Here is a 20,481-nt window from a genome sequence, read left to right as displayed (position 1 = left end):
CATTGAGCCCTATGGGGCCGAAATGGGAATGGGGAAGGGTAAATGGGTCAATGGGGACTTACCGCCCCGCCAACCTCGGAATTGGGGGGGGAAAGTCCGCCATCCGCCATGGCGTAAACGGACTTTACGCCATGGCGGAAAAGTCCGTCGATGGCGGAAAAAATCCGCCAGGGTCGTAATGAGGGCCATTGTCTCCCTGAAGGCCATCTCAGCGGCCGACAGATCTAAAAAGGGGGACCCCCCAGATGATTCTACCAACAACCCCACACCTGCAGCACCCACCTCAGTCCAAGGTCCCTCCCAAATGGTCACCAAAACCAACCTGCAAGACCTCCTATCAGCTCTAACTAAAGAAATACACAAAAGCACAGAAGAGGTCACGAAGAAAATTACGGTCTTGGACAAGCGGGTGGACGAAATAGAACACCGAACGGCCGAACTGGAATCTGAGGTCTGTGACCAAAGATTTGAAGGAGAACTGGACAGGGACCGGATAACAGCCCTGGAGGCGAGATGCAACCTCCTAGAAGACAAACAGGAAGATGCAGAAAATCGCTCTCGGAGGAATAACATCCGCCTATGAGGCATCCCCACATCTATCACAGACGCAGAACTAAAACGCTATGTCTCTGAACTCCTCAGGTTCACAGTCACCCTCCCGGACACCTCACCCCTGGAGCTGGACCGAATACACAGAACATCTCCGAGACGGGAGTCCAACTTCCCACCATATGTCCTGGTCAGGGTCCACTTTTTCCAGCTAAAAGAAGAAATCATGCGCGAAGCGAGACAAATGCAACAGATAACTTTCTGGGGAGCCACAATCTCACTCTATCAAGACTTGGCCTCCTCCACACTACAAAAACGAAAAACCATGCGACCATTAACGGAATGTCTACGTGAAAAACAAACCCCATACCAATGGGGATTTCCGGCCTCGGTCAGATTAAAATGGGATAGATATCAGAAGCAAATCAACTCACCAAAAGAAGCAATGAAATTCATGGGCCTCGGAGGTTCGGACAGAGAGTCAGGATCTGAAGATCTGAACCGCCCCCAGCGGGACAAACCCTGAATAGGAGAATGGTCAAAAGACTGGCAGGCGATGCAGACCCCGAGGTCCCCCCCAAGAAAGACAAAAAACCGGGATGACCAACCATCAACAACCTTGGAGGGCCCCGGCTCTCAAGCCTCTGGCACACATCCCTCGCGGGCCACCACGTTCATGGTGAGGTACACCACTTAGCCTGCATGAGCTTGAAACAATGTCCTCAGAAGGATGAAGCCCACAAAGTACACTACGTGCATTCTCGCCGACAGTGCGGGAGCAATGTTCGAGCTCCAGCATATTCCTTATTAGTGGCCCAGTTGGCCATTGTCATGCGCTTAGGTGCCACCAGTTCCCCAGTGGCAGTAGGATGACAGTTCTCCTACCAGTTCTTGTTTATAGGGGGTGGGGGGGATAAATGGGTTTTAGCGGATCCAGGCTATGGAGGGGGCATCTGCCCCTCCGGACATCGGCCTTACACTCAAGACAGCAGCACGACGTAACATCAACGATATCTCCACGAGTTCGATGCAGCAATCACTCTTCACTATCAGACTCTCGACCCCGTGGGGGGGATCATGGACAGAGGCACATCTAAAGCAAAAACATAAAGTAAATGTCAGTAGCCAATGAAATAATAATCCTCACCTGAAATGTCCAAGGCCTAAACTCGCCACGCAAACGCAAATCAGTGGAACACAGACTGGGCCAACTATCGGGAGACATCATACTTCTCCAAGAAACCCAACTGCTGCAAGAAGACGAATGACAGGTGAGATTCAGCAGGTATAAAAGAAGATACTTCGCTTCCTCCGGACAAAAGAAAAGAGGAGTAGCAATTCTTCTAAGACATAAAATCCCACTGTCAAAGATCACCATAAAGAGACCCACATGGGCGCTTCCTCCTCTTAAAGGGCTTCTTCGAAGAACTCCTGATCATCATCGTCTTGATCTATGGCCCCAATACGTCTCAAGCTAATTTCATAGCAAACCTAACGCCTACCATCACAGCATTCCGCGAAGGCCACCTCATCATGGGTGGGGATTTCAACTGCATGCCAAACCCACAAATGGACAAGACTCTACCCCCCACAAATGCAGACTTTACGCAAGCTCTGTCCATTGCCAAGCTGCTCAGAGAAATCAAAACTGTTGATGCCTGGAGGTTATTCAATGACACCGCGAGAGACTACACCCACTACTTCTGTGTCCACAAAGGATTCTCAAGAATAGACCTCATACTAATCTCTGGAGTCTTGTTCCCCTGTCTTAACAACGCAGAAATACACACCGGCATGATATCGGATCATGCCCCACTCTCGGCTAATCTAGCCATCTCAGGCCAAAAGCACCCTGCTCAAAGACACTGGAAGATCAACGACTCACTGCTATTAGATATATGCATTAGAGCAGAAACTGAAGAAACTATTTCCAACTACTTCAAGGAAAACACGACAGAGGAATCCCCCATCAGCATTATCTGGGACGCCATGAAAGCAGTCGTCAGAGGCACGTTAATCAGCACTGGAGCAGAATAGAGAAGAATCTCAAATATCATGTCGGCCAAGCTGAAGGAAAAAGTAAAGCAACTAGGGAACGAACTGAAATGACACAGCTCCAGAATAACAGAAAGAGCCCTGAGGAAAGCAAAAACTGTGCTTGAAATGCATTGCACCGATCGCACAGCCAAATCCTTTTTTTAACAGCAAAAGTAATAAGGCGAACAAAGTGCTAGCGCAATAACTGAAAAAGATTTGCACCTGGAACAACATCCTGAAACTAAAAGGGGAAGACGGAAATTTGCACTACACCGAGGCAGAGAAAACCGAAGAACTATTCAATCACCACAAATCTATTATGTCATGGAAGCCCACCACACTAGACAATAGAATCCCACATCACTAGTGAAGAAATCATGGAAGCTATAAAAAAAAATCTCAAAACCGCTGCCCCGGGCCCCGACGGCCTGTCCGCAAACTTCTATAAAAAATTTGCCAGAATCCTAGCTCCCCAAATGGCAGCCCTATTCAACTGCTTCCTATCCTCGAAGTCAGTCACTGGCTCAATGGCAGAATCGCTCACAGTCTTGCTGCACAGACCCGGGAAAGACCCCGAACTGGCCACCTCTTACCGCCCAATCTCACTCCTTAACAACGATGGCAAAATCTTTGCCAAAGTGCTGGCTAGCAGGCTAGGCCCGATCCTGCCATCCCTGATTGACCAAGACCAAACGGGTTTCATCCCAGGGAGAGCGACCCATGATAATATCAGGAGAACGATAAATATCATCGAAAGCACTCATAGACTAAAGGTGGGAATGGCGGTAATTTCTTTAGATGCTCACAAAGCCTTCGATCTGGTCGACTGGGGGTACATCCGGGCAGTTCTCGAGCACTTCGGCTTCGGCCCAAACTTTATCACATGGGTAATGGCTAACTACCAATCTCCCACCACGCAGCTGCGAGTCAATGGCACCAGGTCAGCGACAATCCACATATCCAGGGGCACCAGACAGGGTTGTCCACTCTCACCACTAATCTTCGCCCTATCCATGGAGCCCTTCGCAGCAAAATAAATCAGACAAAACCCTAGAATTAGGGGGATACTCGTGGGAAATCAAGAATACAAAATAGCACTACATGCAGATGACATTTTAATAACGGCATCAAATCTAGCAATGTCCTTGGGCGCCCTGTGGGAGGAGATCACAGAATTCGGGACACTATCTGGGTTCAAGGTGAACCTCAATAAATCCGCCGCACTCGTAGTTAATCTATCTAAACAAGAAAAAGTCTCCCTCAGCCCCCAATGCCGATCCCATGGTCGACAGGCCCAATCGCTTACCTCGGGGTACAGATCCCCAATGACCCACTACGCTTGTACTCAAGCAACTTCCTGCAACTAATTAAAGAGCTCCAAAAGGATCTTAAACGATGGAAACCCCAGGAAATCTCCTGGTTTGAGCGGATCACCGCCATCAAAATTAATCTACTCCCTAGATGGCTGTACCATTGCACAGCACTATCAATTCAGATCCCCGGTCCAGCCCTAATAGCCCTACAAAAGAAAATCCAAAAATTTGTATGCGGTGGGAAAAAATCTTGCATTGGCAAACGAATAATGATGAGGGGGATAGCACAGGGCTGGTTGGGAGTTCCAGACCTGGCTAGATATACCCTAGCGGTGCAACTATCCCACGCATTCTCATGGGTCTAAGAATCGGACACACCGAAATGGACTCATCTTGAAGAAGCCTGGTGTCGGACCCCACCCTTTGCACTACCACACCTATCCATCATACAACCTCAAGCTACTACCGGCCCCCTACTAACGACTAGAACTACAGCCCGTTGCTGGAAGGCTGCAGTCCGAAAATGGGGCATCCGTGGCTCTCTAGGCCCCCTAAATCCCATTTGGAACAACCCAGAATTCTCCCCAGGCATGTCCCCACAGAACTTCCAACCATGGAGGGAGGGAGGCTTGCAAACAACCAGTGATTTCCTAGAGGCAGGAGAACCCATTTAATTCAAAAGGTGCAAAGCAAAATTCGGGGTAAATAAACGAGAAAGATTCTGCTATGCCCAAATCCGACACTGGCTATCCCATAGAGCGACCAGAGAAACATGCTCCAGAGAACTAACTGCATTGGAACTATCCCTCACGACCCCTACTAGCAAAGGCAGAACCTCAACCCTCTACCAACTCCTAGATAGGGCAGACCCATCTATAAAAGAAAGATACATGCTTGAATGGGAAATGGACCTGGGCAAGGAAATCGATATTGAAAACTGGGGGAAAATCTGGACTAGGCTGCATAAAAGCTCACAATGTATCGCAAATAGGGAAGGGGGCTACAAGCTCTGCTACAGGTATTATATAACCCCCTCACAAATCAACAGGGCCAACCCGAACATTCCCTGATCATGCTGGCGCGGCTGCGCAACACCAGGCTCACTATTCCATATGGTATGGACATGCCCAAAGGCTGAACTGTATTAGAGAGAGGTAATTAAACATATCAAGGATATCTCGGGCCTCTCCATCCCCTGGGACCCCGGAATCATCCTACTGGGTGACACAGGTGATGGCGCTTTCCCACTCTCAGGCCAAATCCCCCGGCTATGCTCTCACCTACTCCTAGCAGCGAAAATCGCAATGGCCCGGGTATGGAAAGATAAAGAAGGGCCCTCAGTGGCACTCTGGTGGGTGAAATGCTGGGACATAGCGGTCGCCGAAAAAATCACGGCAATCCGATCTGGCTCTCTGAAAAAAGCCTTAAACATCTGGGACCCATTCATGGACTATGCTGCCAAATTTCCGGCTCTCACCAGAAGGCCTCCACTAACCAGATGGCTCCAAATCAACCCGCTCCACTGATCTCCAGCCTCGGGCCACAGCAACCCAGCATGCCAAAGGCCCCTCAGCAACCAAGGACAGATCGGGCCACGGACATGATCACTCAATCCATCAATATGGCCCTCCCCCCCCTCCTCACTGCTTCCACCGAGAGACAATATCACCTGATTATACTTAGCGATTGCAGAGCTGCTGTCCTCATACTCAATGTAATGCTCATTTATAAAAACCCAATAAAATGTTATGAAAAAAAAGAAATAGAAGGTTACACGATTTTCACAACTTTGACATGTCAAAAATCCAAAGGACGACCGTCGGGTGGACTATTGCTTGGGATTAACAACTCATTAAGTAAAGACGTCACACTTTTGCATAATGGAAGGGAAGGCATCTTAGCACGTGAAGCCAAGCTCTGTCCTCTCAGGGTCATCTCTCTCTAGCAATAGTGAACATTTACTGGAACCCAGCGCAATGTAATCTTGAACAATTCCATCATTCACTCTCAATGGTCTTGGAGAAGATCGCACTGTTTTATGGAAATGCCAGTGTGATCCTGGGAGGTGATCCGAACACTAAATGCATAGCAACACAATATATGAAGAATATATCAAAATGGGCATAAAATCTCCAAGACAGGAAGACAGTGGATAGAGTATCTGAATTCATGGGGCCTTTTCATGTTAAATGGCTCTGTAGAAGGCGATTGCCCCTCGAAACCAACATGGACCCGTGGCAACTCCTTCTCCACATTAGATTATGTTTTTGTTTCTGAAGACCTACACTTGAAGGAAATATCTATGGAAACAATTTGGGGAGAAGTGAGTGATCATGCTCGGCTAAGAGTTAACATCAAGCGCTCAATGGAAGGCCAACTGAAAAAATATTCACAGGACTTACTACTGAGAAAAGGCAAAGCAGTCCTGGTTAAATATAAGAGAGGGACGCAACTTGAATGAGAAACTAAATCTTATCTCATTAGAAGAACAAAAAGAGAATTGCAAGCCTGACTGCTTCAAGCCATTCATTTGGTCAGCGCACCGCCCAACTGCAGGAGCCTTGATAAAAGAAACTCATCATCAACATTCATTTGATGAGGAAACGTGGATTAAGAAAAGGATCTTAAGGCGAGAAGACAGACGGCTGAAGAAATCTATCATGAATCCAATCGAACTTCAAACAGATCAGAAAAAGCTCATTAGAAATTACAAGCAATGGTCACGAGCAAGAAAGATCCTCCAACACCAACAAGATAATGAGCAGATGCGGGAGGCCCTTTGTGAAAACAGTATCCGAAACCTTTGGTCTATTATAAACAGCAAAGGAAAGAAATTAGCCAGCAACACTACGCAATCTAACTTGGTTCCAGAAAAGAGATGGATAGATTATCTGATAAAGAATTTTAAAAACACGTCAGCCACCCTGGAAGAACAGCAGGAGGTTGTTAAGTGGGAACTCAACTTCGATATAAAATTAATAGAAGATCTTATTCTGAGCGCTTCATCATCAAAGACAGCGGACCCAAATGGGTTAACCTATCTGGTTCTGAAGAATAACGTAAATACCTGGGCGATTCTTCTGGATACCCTCTATAAGGAAATATTAGAGTCAAAATGCTGTCCTCCTTCCTGGAAACAAGCGGACACAATACCATTCTATAAGGGAGGGCGATAGAACTCAGCCTGAGAATTATAGGCCAATCGCCCTGTTAGATATCGAAAGCAAGATATTCATGCAGATCCTCTTGATAGAGCTAGAGGACTCGGCCAAATCAATTAAAATAGTCTCCAAATTTCAAACGGGATTTAGATGAGGAATGTCTACATCATTAAATGGCATCACTCTGAGCCTCTTAGCAGAACACTTAAATGGAGAGGGGATGATATATGGACCCTGGGTAGATTTCTCCAGAGGATTCGACTTAGTAAATAGGGAAAAACTTTGGGCAAAATTGAGGAGGTGTGGACTTCCAAGCAAGCTACTGGCTAGATTAATTGAGCTTCACAAAAACACCTCACTTATGGTAAGATTAGATGAGGCTGGTCATCTTACAAATACAATCAGCGTGGAGCAAGGGGTGCGACAAGGGTGCATGGGAGCCCCCTTCTTCGTTAACCTTTATTTGTCAGATCTGGGTGACTTTCTTCAAACTTGGATCATGGCAAGCCCCAAACTCAACTCCATCAAGGTTCACTGGCTCGCATATGCACATGACATCGTCCTGTTTGACACGACAGCAATAGGCTTGCAGCACTTATTGAATGGTTTAAGTGAATACACTAAACTTAATGGACTGCAAGTAAATCCAAAGAAGTCCAGCATTTTGGTGCTGAAACATCCTAAAAAGCAAATCAACTTTGGAAAATTGTTTTTTGAAGGTGAAGCAATTTTTTGAGGGTAGATGAATTAGTCTACCTGGGCTACACAATGTTTGCCTCTCCATCAGTCGGTAAAGTGGAACTAGAAATAAGATCAAAGGTCGAGAACAATATCACAAATGAAAAAGATCTTCTTTGAGCTCTGCAAATTCTCAATTAAACCACTAATAAAGTTTTATAATGCTAAAGTAATCCCAGTGATATTGTACGGGTTGGAGGCACAACCAATGCGTTGGGACATAGACTGGCTAAAAGTGGAAGGACAGATTTGGAAGAGCTCCTTGGGCTTGCCCAGCTCTCTTCCTACTGGTAACTGAAGGGATAGCCCGAATACGTCAGAACATTGGGCTAAAGATACTAGGTCAACAATGGGGGTCTGTTCTGACGTGTAGCGTTTTCTGGGGACTACTATTGTGCTAGAGTAGACCTGGATTATTTCTATTATGTCAAAATCAGTACATAAACACTTTAAATGTGAAAGATGCACAAGAAGGAATTTCAGACACAGATCGATATTGAGCTGTCAGCTTTTTAAATTTATTTTGCTTCTGAATGCATTTATTAATCGTGCATTTTTTGATATTGAGCTGTCAGCTTTTTATTTTGCTGCTGGATGCATTTAATAATCATGCATCAGTATTAATTAAGAAAAAAAGTAAGAAAAAAAGTATATTGTTAAAAAGAACAGTTGCGAGCTGCAAAGGATTCAATCACAAAAACAGAGTTTGCAAAACGATTAATTCTTAATATTTCCTCAAACAGCTGTTTTTGACAAAACAAATTTATAACCACCACCTAAAGTGACTAGTGATTAAGATATAAAATATACATAACAAACATAACAACCAAAACAAAAGCAATAAATGGAAAAGCTTTGGGTTATGTGTATCCAGGCTGGAGGGTGACCTAACAGGTGGTCGACGTCTAGATATGGATCAGGAAAGATGTTGTGACCAGGCAAAGTATTGAGGTACTGGTCAAAGGGACGTTTCGGCTTGGAGCCTTCATCTAGGGCCTGGGGTAGGTCTCCCTAAAAATAGAAACAGGGGGACTGCATTAGTGTCTGAGTGAAACATTTAAAACTATTGTTTTAAAAAAAAACACATGACATAATAATCTCCGTGAATGTGGTACACCACTCTAAAAATCAAGGACAAGGAAGACACGGGACTGACCTTGGGGGGTGCAGATCTGTTAAGATCTGAAGTTAATATAACTCATGGATGGCAAGAGATGCTAATTAGTTTGGTCTTCTGGCAGTCAGCTATGGATTGCTGCAAAAATCAAAAAACATGTGGTTCTGGGTGAGATTACTATTAGTGGAGGAAAATAACAGTAAGATGTTTAACCAAGTGTGCCACAAAGACAAGTTCTCACCTGACTAGATTATAGCTGCGCGACGACTCTCAGGAAGTACGCAGGGTGCCAGTTGGTTTTGCACTTGATCATTAAAATGTGGACCAGCACATAATGGTGGCTGGCTGATAGTTTATGGTCTGTAGTCGTCCTACAAGGGAAGCGAAATGTATGCGCCCGTTACGATAATTCGTAAGGAAAGGGTCTGTGCTGTGTGCCCAAGGAGGAAGAGGACATACCTGGTATTAAGTCCCAGGCTCGCTGCCGGCTGGCGTGTGGAGCCGCGTCTCGGGCTCGCTGCAGGCTGGCGTGTGGGGCCGCGTCTGCTATTTGCGACTAGATCGCTGCGTGCAGGTTAGCGAAATGAAATGCGCCGAGCACTGCACGTCTGTACTGAATGCGCATGCGCATCAGGAGTAGTGTTCTTTGAACTAGCGAGTGCGCATGTGCCGGCCCGCTGTGGAGTAGCGTTGCCGTAGGAACATGTCAATACGAGACACTGGTCTCTTGCGCATGTCCCTTTTGGGACGAAATGGCAGTGAAATATATTTGCGCATGTTTTTAAAAATAAAGAGAATACCAGTTGTTATGGATGATTCCAGAGATATCCTGAAGAGGGGTTCCTGCCGGGTGACTGCGTAGAACGCATCACAAGTGAAGTTGTGTGCTACGGAAGGAAGGTGGGGAAACCAGTAAAAGACTAGTAAAGAGCACGCTTCCCGTGGGCTCATAAAATTGCATGAGAAATGGAGATGACAAAAGGAGAGGAGACTCAGGAGATTTTCACTAGTATAAAAGTGTGTAATTATCTACAAAAACGCGTGGGATCTAGCTCATTCAACCCAGTTGTAGTACTTTTCAATTTAAAAATCCACCAAGCTTCTTTGTGATTGAGTGAGTTGGTGGTATTGCTTGTATTTGATACTGAATCAGCTACCCACCATAGGATGTCATCTGGGCCATGGTGGTTTTCAGTATAATGTTGTACCATTGGGGCTGTGGCAGATTTGCACCGGATTCGAGATCTGTGCTCTCCTATCCTTTTGTGGATTTGCCTTGTTGTTTGGCCCACATAGCGCAAACCGCAAGGACATTCAATGATGTAGATTACATTGGCTGTTTTGCAATTTGTGAACTGTCTGAGTTCCCAGTCTTTTTCGCCAATCCTAAATGAAGACATTTTCCTAGTAAATCTACATACTGTGCAGGTGCCACAGGGGTGATGTCCCTTTATTTCCCGCATATTCCAGAGCGTTGATCTTTGAGATTTTTTCTCCAGTCTTGCATGTGATAACATGTCCTTCAGATTCTTGGATCGTTTCAGCGCCATTCTTGGTGGTTTTTCTTCTGGCAAACTCAATTGTACCAGGGGCCAGAACTTTTTCAAGATCCTTTTTAGTTTAGTTGTATCAGGGCTGAACGTGGAGACAAATGTAAGGGTCTCATCTCGGTCCAGATTTTTCATTTTGGGTGTTAATAGACTTTCCCTGGGCGTGTATTTGGCTCTTTTGATAGTCCGACTGACAAGTTTTCTGGGATATCCTCTTTCTCGTAGTTTGCTTTCGAGCTTTTTTGCATGTTCTTGAAATGTATTCATTTCGGTGCAATTACGCCTTAATCGTAAAAATTGGCCATACGGGAGGTTGTCCCTTAAGTTCCTTGGATGATGACTTTTGTAATGAAGTAGAGTGTTCCTCTCGGTCTCCTTTGTGTATAGGTTGCATTGTAATTTGCCATTCTTGGCTAAGATGGTCAGGTCCAAAAAGTTAATGGCATTCTTACTGTTTTGCATAGTGAATTTTATCTCTTGGGTCTGGGTATTGATCCACTCGAAAAATGAGGTGAGGCTATTTTCATCTCCGTTCCATATAAGGATGATATCGTCAATGTATCTAAACCATGAAGAGATTTTGTTTTGGAACGGGTTGGATATGTCTATAACATGTTTCCTCTCAAATTCTGCCATAAAAATTATGGCCAGACTCGGGGCAAATGCAGCTCCCATCGCCGTTCCACTTATTTGGAGATAGTATTCGTCATCGAACGTGAAAAAGTTGTTGGTTAGTGCGAGTTCAAGTAGTTCCACTATGAAGTTAGTTGGAACTCTTGTTTGAGTCATAAAGTGAGTTAGATGTTGTCTAATACACTCCACCGCTGCTTCTTGTGGGATGTTTGTGTAAAGGCTAACAACATCCATGGTTACTAGGAGTTCCTGCTCGTTGTTGAACTCGCGTCCTTCAAATTTAGAGATGGTTGACATGGTATCTCTGAGGTACGTAGGTGTTTGTTGGCTCAGAGGTTTCAGAAAGTGGTCTATAAATTTACAAATGGGCTCAAGAATAGACCCACATCCTGATACAATCGGTCTTCCTGGGGGATTTTGGCTGTTTTTATGAAGTTTTGGAAGAGCATAGAAGGCCGGTATTCTGTTGTCTGAGGTATTAAGGAAAATTTCTTCGTGCTCTGTAATCCACTCATGCTCTAATGCAAATTTGGTTGTCTCCTGGATTTTATGTTTTATGGCGACTGAGGGGTCTTTCCTTAGTTTTTTGTAGTTGCCTTCTTCATTCAGTAAGTGCATCACCATTTCTTTGTATTGTGTTATACTCTGAATCACAATCCCACCCCCTTTGTCGGCTGTTTTTATAATCAAGTCTGTTTTTGGCTAGGGCGGTTAGGGCCTTGCGTTCCCCTATGGTCAAGTTCTGTCTCAGCTGCTGCTGGTCAGTTTGGAGTTTCCTCATTTCTTTCGTGATGCATTTTTCAAATGTAAGCAAGGAGCTAGGTACTTCGTTTTCCATAGGGTTAAATGTTGATTTTATTCTTAATCCGGTGTCATTTTGTTCTTGGCGAAGGTCCTTGTCCCTGAAGTACACTTTTCTTCTGATACTTCTGAAAAGATTGGATACTTCAGAGTCCAGTTTGAACCAGTCAGTATGTTCTGTAGGTACAAAAGATAAACCTTTGGTAAGGACGGAGATTTCTTCTTTAGAAAGCACATGTCCTGATAGATTAAATATTGGGATTTCCATTATAACCTGCGATTGACTCTCCTCCTCTGGTTGCGTGGTCCCCATTGGGGGTAGTTGAAAAATTGCATTGCCTGTGGGTGCGGAGGCGGCCCCCAGTATGCGCCTCTGGGGGCCATTTGCCCTAAAAAAGGCATCTGATTAGGGGGTTGATATTGTCCCTGTTGTCTATTTCTGTTCCTGTTTTGGCTAGAATCTCCTGACGAGGAGTCCGAACTGGAAATGTCTGAAAAAGAGACCCATTTGCGTCTATTTCTAGTGGCCGCAGTTTGGTTGGCCAATCTCTCCTTTTCCTTCTTGTCCTTATATTCTGCTGAGAGATATGGGTAAATTAATTCTATTTTGAAATTACTTATATCTTTTGCCAATTTTTTATGTTTTTTCTCCAAAGTGGTAGCAGTGAACTGGTCATAGGCTTTGTTGATTTCTTTCAATTTATCTCTGGCGTTGGACAGACTATCATCATGCAGAAACTTGGCTTCTTCTTCCTTGAGATCTTGTTGTATTTTGGTATGAATTCGTTGGGCTGTTGTTATTGTCAAGGCCATTAGGTCCCTGCTACATTTTGTTGAGATTTTACTGAAATCCAGCATATATTCCTTATCCTCAAGGAATAATGCTGGTTCGTTTTTGACCAGCAGACCCATTGGTACAAGATTAACTCTCAGGTATTCCCTGAGGAAATGAGCATGGACTTCCGTGCGAAAGCATTTTTTCTTTAAATTTAATAGCGCGTCTCCTGAAGCTGTGGAAGCAATATGATGTTGTGCTCCTGCTAAATTGAAGAGAGATGGACCCTCTATAATGTTGTCTATTTCTTCTTCCGTGAAAGATAGCATTTGATTCATGATATTGACGTGGGAGGTTTTTCACCCCTGGGGGGGCAGGTACCGTGTAAATCCTTGATAGGTGTAGGTATATGTGGGCCTGAAATTAAGGCTCAGGTGCTAGAATTAAATAAAAAAGAAATTTTAAAGAAATTTTAAAGAATTTTTAGAGAAACTCCCTATTATAGCATGGTGCTATATCTAAATACTGGTAACTGAAGGGATAGCCCGAATACGTCAGAACATTGGGCTAAAGATACTAGGTCAACAATGGGGGTCTGTTCTGACGTGTAGCGTTTTCTGGGGACTACTATTGTGCTAGAGTAGACCTGGATTATTTCTATTATGTCAAAATCAGTACATAAACACTTTAAATGTGAAAGATGCACAAGAAGGAATTTCAGACACAGATCGATATTGAGCTGTCAGCTTTTTAAATTTATTTTGCTTCTGAATGCATTTATTAATCGTGCATTTTTTGATATTGAGCTGTCAGCTTTTTAAATTTATTTTGCTGCTGGATGCATTTAATAATCATGCATCAGTATTAATTAAGAAAAAAAGTAAGAAAAAAAGTATATTGTTAAAAAGAACAGTTGCGAGCTGCAAAGGATTCAATCACAAAAACAGAGTTTGCAAAACGATTAATTCTTAATATTTCCTCAAACAGCTGTTTTTGACAAAACAAATTTATAACCACCACCTAAAGTGACTAGTGATTAAGATATAAAATATACATAACAAACATAACAACCAAAACAAAAGCAATAAATGGAAAAGCTTTGGGTTATGTGTATCCAGGCTGGAGGGTGACCTAACAGGTGGTCGACGTCTAGATATGGATCAGGAAAGATGTTGTGACCAGGCAAAGTATTGAGGTACTGGTCAAAGGGACGTTTCGGCTTGGAGCCTTCATCTAGGGCCTGGGGTAGGTCTCCCTAAAAATAGAAACAGGGGGACTGCATTAGTGTCTGAGTGAAACATTTAAAACTATTGTTTTTTAAAAAAACACATGACATAATAATCTCCGTGAATGTGGTACACCACTCTAAAAATCAAGGACAAGGAAGACACGGGACTGACCTTGGGGGGTGCAGATCTGTTAAGATCTGAAGTTAATATAACTCATGGATGGCAAGAGATGCTAATTAGTTTGGTCTTCTGGCAGTCAGCTATGGATTGCTGCAAAAATCAAAAAACATGTGGTTCTGGGTGAGATTACTATTAGTGGAGGAAAATAACAGTAAGATGTTTAACCAAGTGTGCCACAAAGACAAGTTCTCACCTGACTAGATTATAGCTGCGCGACGACTCTCAGGAAGTACGCAGGGTGCCAGTTGGTTTTGCACTTGATCATTAAGATGTGGACCAGCACATAATGGTGGCTGGCTGATAGTTTATGGTCTGTAGTCGTCCTACAAGGGAAGCGAAATGTATGCGCCCGTTACGATAATTCGTAAGGAAAGGGTCTGTGCTGTGTGCCCAAGGAGGAAGAGGACATACCTGGTATTAAGTCCCAGGCTCGCTGCCGGCTGGCGTGTGGAGCCGCGTCTCGGGCTCGCTGCAGGCTGGCGTGTGGGGCCGCGTCTGCTATTTGCGACTAGATCGCTGCGTGCAGGTTAGCGAAATGAAATGCGCCGAGCACTGCACGTCTGTACTGAATGCGCATGCGCATCAGGAGTAGTGTTCTTTGAACTAGCGAGTGCGCATGTGCCGGCCCGCTGTGGAGTAGCGTTGCCGTAGGAACATGTCAATACGAGACACTGGTCTCTTGCGCATGTCCCTTTTGGGACGAAATGGCAGTGAAATATATTTGCGCATGTTTTTAAAAATAAAGAGAATACCAGTTGTTATGGATGATTCCAGAGATATCCTGAAGAGGGGTTCCTGCCGGGTGACTGCGTAGAACGCATCACAAGTGAAGTTGTGTGCTACGGAAGGAAGGTGGGGAAACCAGTAAAAGACTAGTAAAGAGCACGCTTCCCGTGGGCTCATAAAATTGCATGAGAAATGGAGATGACAAAAGGAGAGGAGACTCAGGAGATTTTCACTAGTATAAAAGTGTGTAATTATCTACAAAAACGCGTGGGATCTAGCTCATTCAACCCAGTTGTAGTACTTTTCAATTTAAAAATCCACCAAGCTTCTTTGTGATTGTGTGAGTTGGTGGTATTGCTTGTATTTGATACTGAATCAGCTACCCACCATAGGATGTCATCTGGGCCATGGTGGTTTTCAGTATAATGTTGTACCATTGGGGCTGTGGCAGATTTGCACCGGATTCGAGATCTGTGCTCTCCTATCCTTTTGTGGATTTGCCTTGTTGTTTGGCCCACATAGCGCAAACCGCAAGGACATTCAATGATGTAGATTAGATTGGCTGTTTTGCAATTTGTGAACTGTCTGAGTTCCCAGTCTTTTTCGCCAATCCTAAATGAAGACATTTTCCTAGTAAATCTACATACTGTGCAGGTGCCACAGGGGTGATGTCCCTTTATTTCCCGCATATTCCAGAGCGTTGATCTTTGAGATTTTTTCTCCAGTCTTGCATGTGATAACATGTCCTTCAGATTCTTGGATCGTTTCAGCGCCATTCTTGGTGGTTTTTCTTCTGGCAAACTCAATTGTACCAGGGCCAGAACTTTTTCAAGATCCTTTTTAGTTTAGTTGTATCAGGGCTGAACGTGGAGACAAATGTAAGGGTCTCATCTCGGTCCAGATTTTTCATTTTGGGTGTTAATAGACTTTCCCTGGGCGTGTATTTGGCTCTTTTGATAGTCCGACTGACAAGTTTTCTGGGATATCCTCTTTCTCGTAGTTTGCTTTCGAGCTTTTTTGCATGTTCTTGAAATGTATTCATTTCGGTGCAATTACGCCTTAATCGTAAAAATTGGCCATACGGGAGGTTGTCCCTTAAGTTCCTTGGATGATGACTTTTGTAATGAAGTAGAGTGTTCCTCTCGGTCTCCTTTGTGTATAGGTCGCATTGTAATTTGCCATTCTTGGCTAAGATGGTCAGGTCCGAAAAGTTAATGGCATTCTTACTGTTTTGCATAGTGAATTTTATCTCTTGGGTCTGGGTATTGATCCACTCGAAAAATGAGGTGAGGCTATTTTCATCTCCGTTCCATATAAGGATGATATCGTCAATGTATCTAAACCATGAAGAGATTTTGTTTTGGAACGGGTTGGATATGTCTATAACATGTTTCCTCTCAAATTCTGCCATAAAAATTATGGCCAGACTCGGGGCAAATGCAGCTCCCATCGCCGTTCCACTTATTTGGAGATAGTATTCGTCATCGAACGTGAAAAAGTTGTTGGTTAGTGCGAGTTCAAGTAGTTCCACTATGAAGTTAGTTGGAACTCTTGTTTGAGTCATAAAGTGAGTTAGATGTTGTCTAATACACTCCACCGCTGCTTCTTGTGGGATGTTTGTGTAAAGGCTAACAACATCCATGGTTACTAGGAGTTCCTGCTCGTTGTTGAACTCGCGTCCTTCAAATTTAGAGATGGTTGACATGGTATCTCTGAGGTACGTAGGTGTTTGTTGGCTCAGAGGTTTCAGAAAGTGGTCTATAAATTTACAAATGGGCTCAAGAATAGACCCACATCCTGATACAATCGGTCTTCCTGGGGGATTTTGGCTGTTTTTATGAAGTTTTGGAAGAGCATAGAAGGCCGGTATTCTGTTGTCTGAGGTATTAAGGAAAATGTCTTCGTGCTCTGTAATCCACTCATGCTCTAATGCAAATTTGGTTGTCTCCTGGATTGTATGTTTTATGGCGACTGAGGGGTCTTTCCTTAGTTTTTTGTAGTTGCCTTCTTCATTCAGTAAGTGCATCACCATTTCTTTGTATTGTGTTATACTCTGAATCACAATCCCACCCCCTTTGTCGGCTGTTTTTATAATCAAGTCTGTTTTTGGCTAGGGCGGTTAGGGCCTTGCGTTCCCCTATGGTCAAGTTCTGTCTCAGCTGCTGCTGGTCAGTTTGGAGTTTCCTCATTTCTTTCGTGATGCATTTTTCAAATGTAAGCAAGGAGCTAGGTACTTCGTTTTCCATAGGGTTAAATGTTGATTTTATTCTTAATCCGGTGTCATTTTGTTCTTGGCGAAGGTCCTTGTCCTTGAAGTACACTTTTCTTCTGATACTTCTGAAAAGATTGGATACTTCAGAGTCCAGTTTGAACCAGTCAGTATGTTCTGTAGGTACAAAAGATAAACCTTTGGTAAGGACGGAGATTTCTTCTTTAGAAAGCACATGTCCTGATAGATTAAATATTGGGATTTCCATTATAACCTGCGATTGACTCTCCTCCTCTGGTTGCGTGGTCCCCATTGGGGGTAGTTGAAAAATTGCATTGCCTGTGGGTGCGGAGGCGGCCCCCAGTATGCGCCTCTGGGGGCCATTTGCCCTAAAAAAGGCATCTGATTAGGGGGTTGATATTGTCCCTGTTGTCTATTTCTGTTCCTGTTTTGGCTAGAATCTCCTGACGAGGAGTCCGAACTGGAAATGTCTGAAAAAGAGACCCATTTGCGTCTATTTCTAGTGGCCGCAGTTTGGTTGGCCAATCTCTCCTTTTCCTTCTTGTCCTTATATTCTGCTGAGAGATATGGGTAAATTAATTCTATTTTGAAATTACTTATATCTTTTGCCAATTTTTTATGTTTTTTCTCCAAAGTGGTAGCAGTGAACTGGTCATAGGCTTTGTTGATTTCTTTCAATTTATCTCTGGCGTTGGACAGACTATCATCATGCAGAAACTTGGCTTCTTCTTCCTTGAGATCTTGTTGTATTTTGGTATGAATTCGTTGGGCTGTTGTTATTGTCAAGGCCATTAGGTCCCTGCTACATTTTGTTGAGATTTTACTGAAATCCAGCATATATTCCTTATCCTCAAGGAATAATGCTGGTTCGTTTTTGACCAGCAGACCCATTGGTACAAGATTAACTCTCAGGTATTCCCTGAGGAAATGAGCATGGACTTCCGTGCGAAAGCATTTTTTCTTTAAATTTAATAGCGCGTCTCCTGAAGCTGTGGAAGCAATATGATGTTGTGCTCCTGCTAAGTTGAAGAGAGATGGACCCTCTATAATGTTGTCTATTTCTTCTTCCGTGAAAGATAGCATTTGATTCATGATATTGACGTGGGAGGTTTTTCACCCCTGGGGGGGCAGGTACCGTGTAAATCCTTGATAGGTGTAGGTATATGTGGGCCTGAAATTAAGGCTCAGGTGCTAGAATTAAATAAAAAAGAAATTTTAAAGAAATTTTAAAGAATTTTTAGAGAAACTCCCTATTATAGCATGGTGCTATATCTAAATACTGGTAACTGAAGGGATAGCCCGAATACGTCAGAACATTGGGCTAAAGATACTAGGTCAACAATGGGGGTCTGTTCTGACGTGTAGCGTTTTCTGGGGACTACTATTGTGCTAGAGTAGACCTGGATTATTTCTATTATGTCAAAATCAGTACATAAACACTTTAAATGTGAAAGATGCACAAGAAGGAATTTCAGACACAGATCGATATTGAGCTGTCAGCTTTTTAAATTTATTTTGCTTCTGAATGCATTTATTAATCGTGCATTTTTTGATATTGAGCTGTCAGCTTTTTACATTTATTTTGCTGCTGGATGCATTTAATAATCATGCATCAGTATTAATTAAGAAAAAAAGTAAGAAAAAAAGTATATTGTTAAAAAGAACAGTTGCGAGCTGCAAAGGATTCAATCACAAAAACAGAGTTTGCAAAACGATTAATTCTTAATATTTCCTCAAACAGCTGTTTTTGACAAAACAAATTTATAACCACCACCTAAAGTGACTAGTGATTAAGATATAAAATATACATAACAAACATAACAACCAAAACAAAAGCAATACATGGAAAAGCTTTGGGTTATGTGTATCCAGGCTGGAGGGTGACCTAACAGGTGGTCGACGTCTAGATATGGATCAGGAAAGATGTTGTGACCAGGCAAAGTATTGAGGTACTGGTCAAAGGGACGTTTCGGCTTGGAGCCTTCATCTAGGGCCTGGGGTAGGTCTCCCTAAAAATAGAAACAGGGGGACTGCATTAGTGTCTGAGTGAAACATTTAAAACTATTGTATTTTAAAAAAACACATGACATAATAATCTCCGTGAATGTGGTACACCACTCTAAAAATCAAGGACAAGGAAGACACGGGACGGACCTTGGGGGGTGCAGATCTGTTAAGATCTGAAGTTAATATAACTCATGGATGGCAAGAGATGCTAATTAGTTTGGTCTTCTGGCAGTCAGCTATGGATTGCTGCAAAAATCAAAAAACATGTGGTTCTGGGTGAGATTACTATTAGTGGAGGAAAATAACAGTAAGATGTTTAACCAAGTGTGCCACAAAGACAAGTTCTCACCTGACTAGATTATAGCTGCGCAACGACTCTCAGGAAGTACGCAGGGTGCCAGTTGGTTTTGCACTTGATCATTAAGATGTGGACCAGCACATAATGGTGGCTGGCTGATAGTTTATGGTCTGTAGTCATCCTACAAGGGAAGCGAAATGTATGCGCCCGTTACGATAATTCGTAAGGAAAGGGTCTGTGCTGTGTGCCCAAGGAGGAAGAGGACATACCTGGTATTAAGTCCCAGGCTCGCTGCCGGCTGGCGTGTGGAGCCGCGTCTCGGGCTCGCTGCAGGCTGGCGTGTGGGGCCGCGTCTGCTATTTGCGACTAGATCGCTGCGTGCAGGTTAGCGAAATGAAATGCGCCGAGCACTGCACGTCTGTACTGAATGCGCATGTGCATCAGGAGTAGTGTTCTTTGAACTAGCGAGTGCGCATGTGCCGGCCCGCTGTGGAGTAGCGTTGCCGTAGGAACATGTCAATACGAGACACTGGTCTCTTGCGCATGTCCCTTGTCCAGTGTCTCGTATTGACATGTTCCTACGGCAACGCTACTCCACATCGGGCCGGCACATGCGCACTCGCTAGTTCAAAGAACACTACTCCTGATGCGCATGCGCATTCAGTACAGACGTGCAGTGCTCGGCGCATTTCATTTCGCTAACCTGCACGCAGCGATCTAGTCGCAAATAGCAGACGCGGCCCCACATGCCAGCCTGCAGCGAGCCCGAGACGCGGCTCCACATGCCAGCCGGCAGCGAGCCTGGGACTTAATACCAGGTATGTCCTCTTCCTCCTTGGGCACACAGCACAGACCCTTTCCTTACGAATTATCGTAACGGGCGCATACATTTCGCTTCCCTTGTAGGACGACTACAGACCATAAACTATCAGCCAGCCACCATTATGTGCTGGTCCACATCTTAATGATCAAGTGCAAAACCAACTGGCACCCTGCGTACTTCCTGAGAGTCGTCGCGCAGCTATAATCTAGTCAGGTGAGAACTTGTCTTTGTGGCACACTTGGTTAAACATCTTACTGTTATTTTCCTCCACTAATAGTAATCTCACCCAGAACCACATGTTTTTTGATTTTTGC

The sequence above is a fragment of the Ambystoma mexicanum genome, chromosome 12 (genome assembly GCF_040938575.1).
Source record: "Ambystoma mexicanum isolate Mex_15411 chromosome 12, UKY_AmexF1_1, whole genome shotgun sequence".
NCBI classification, from domain to species: domain Eukaryota; kingdom Metazoa; phylum Chordata; class Amphibia; order Caudata; family Ambystomatidae; genus Ambystoma; species Ambystoma mexicanum.
Note: the sequence above shows the minus strand (reverse complement) of the source record.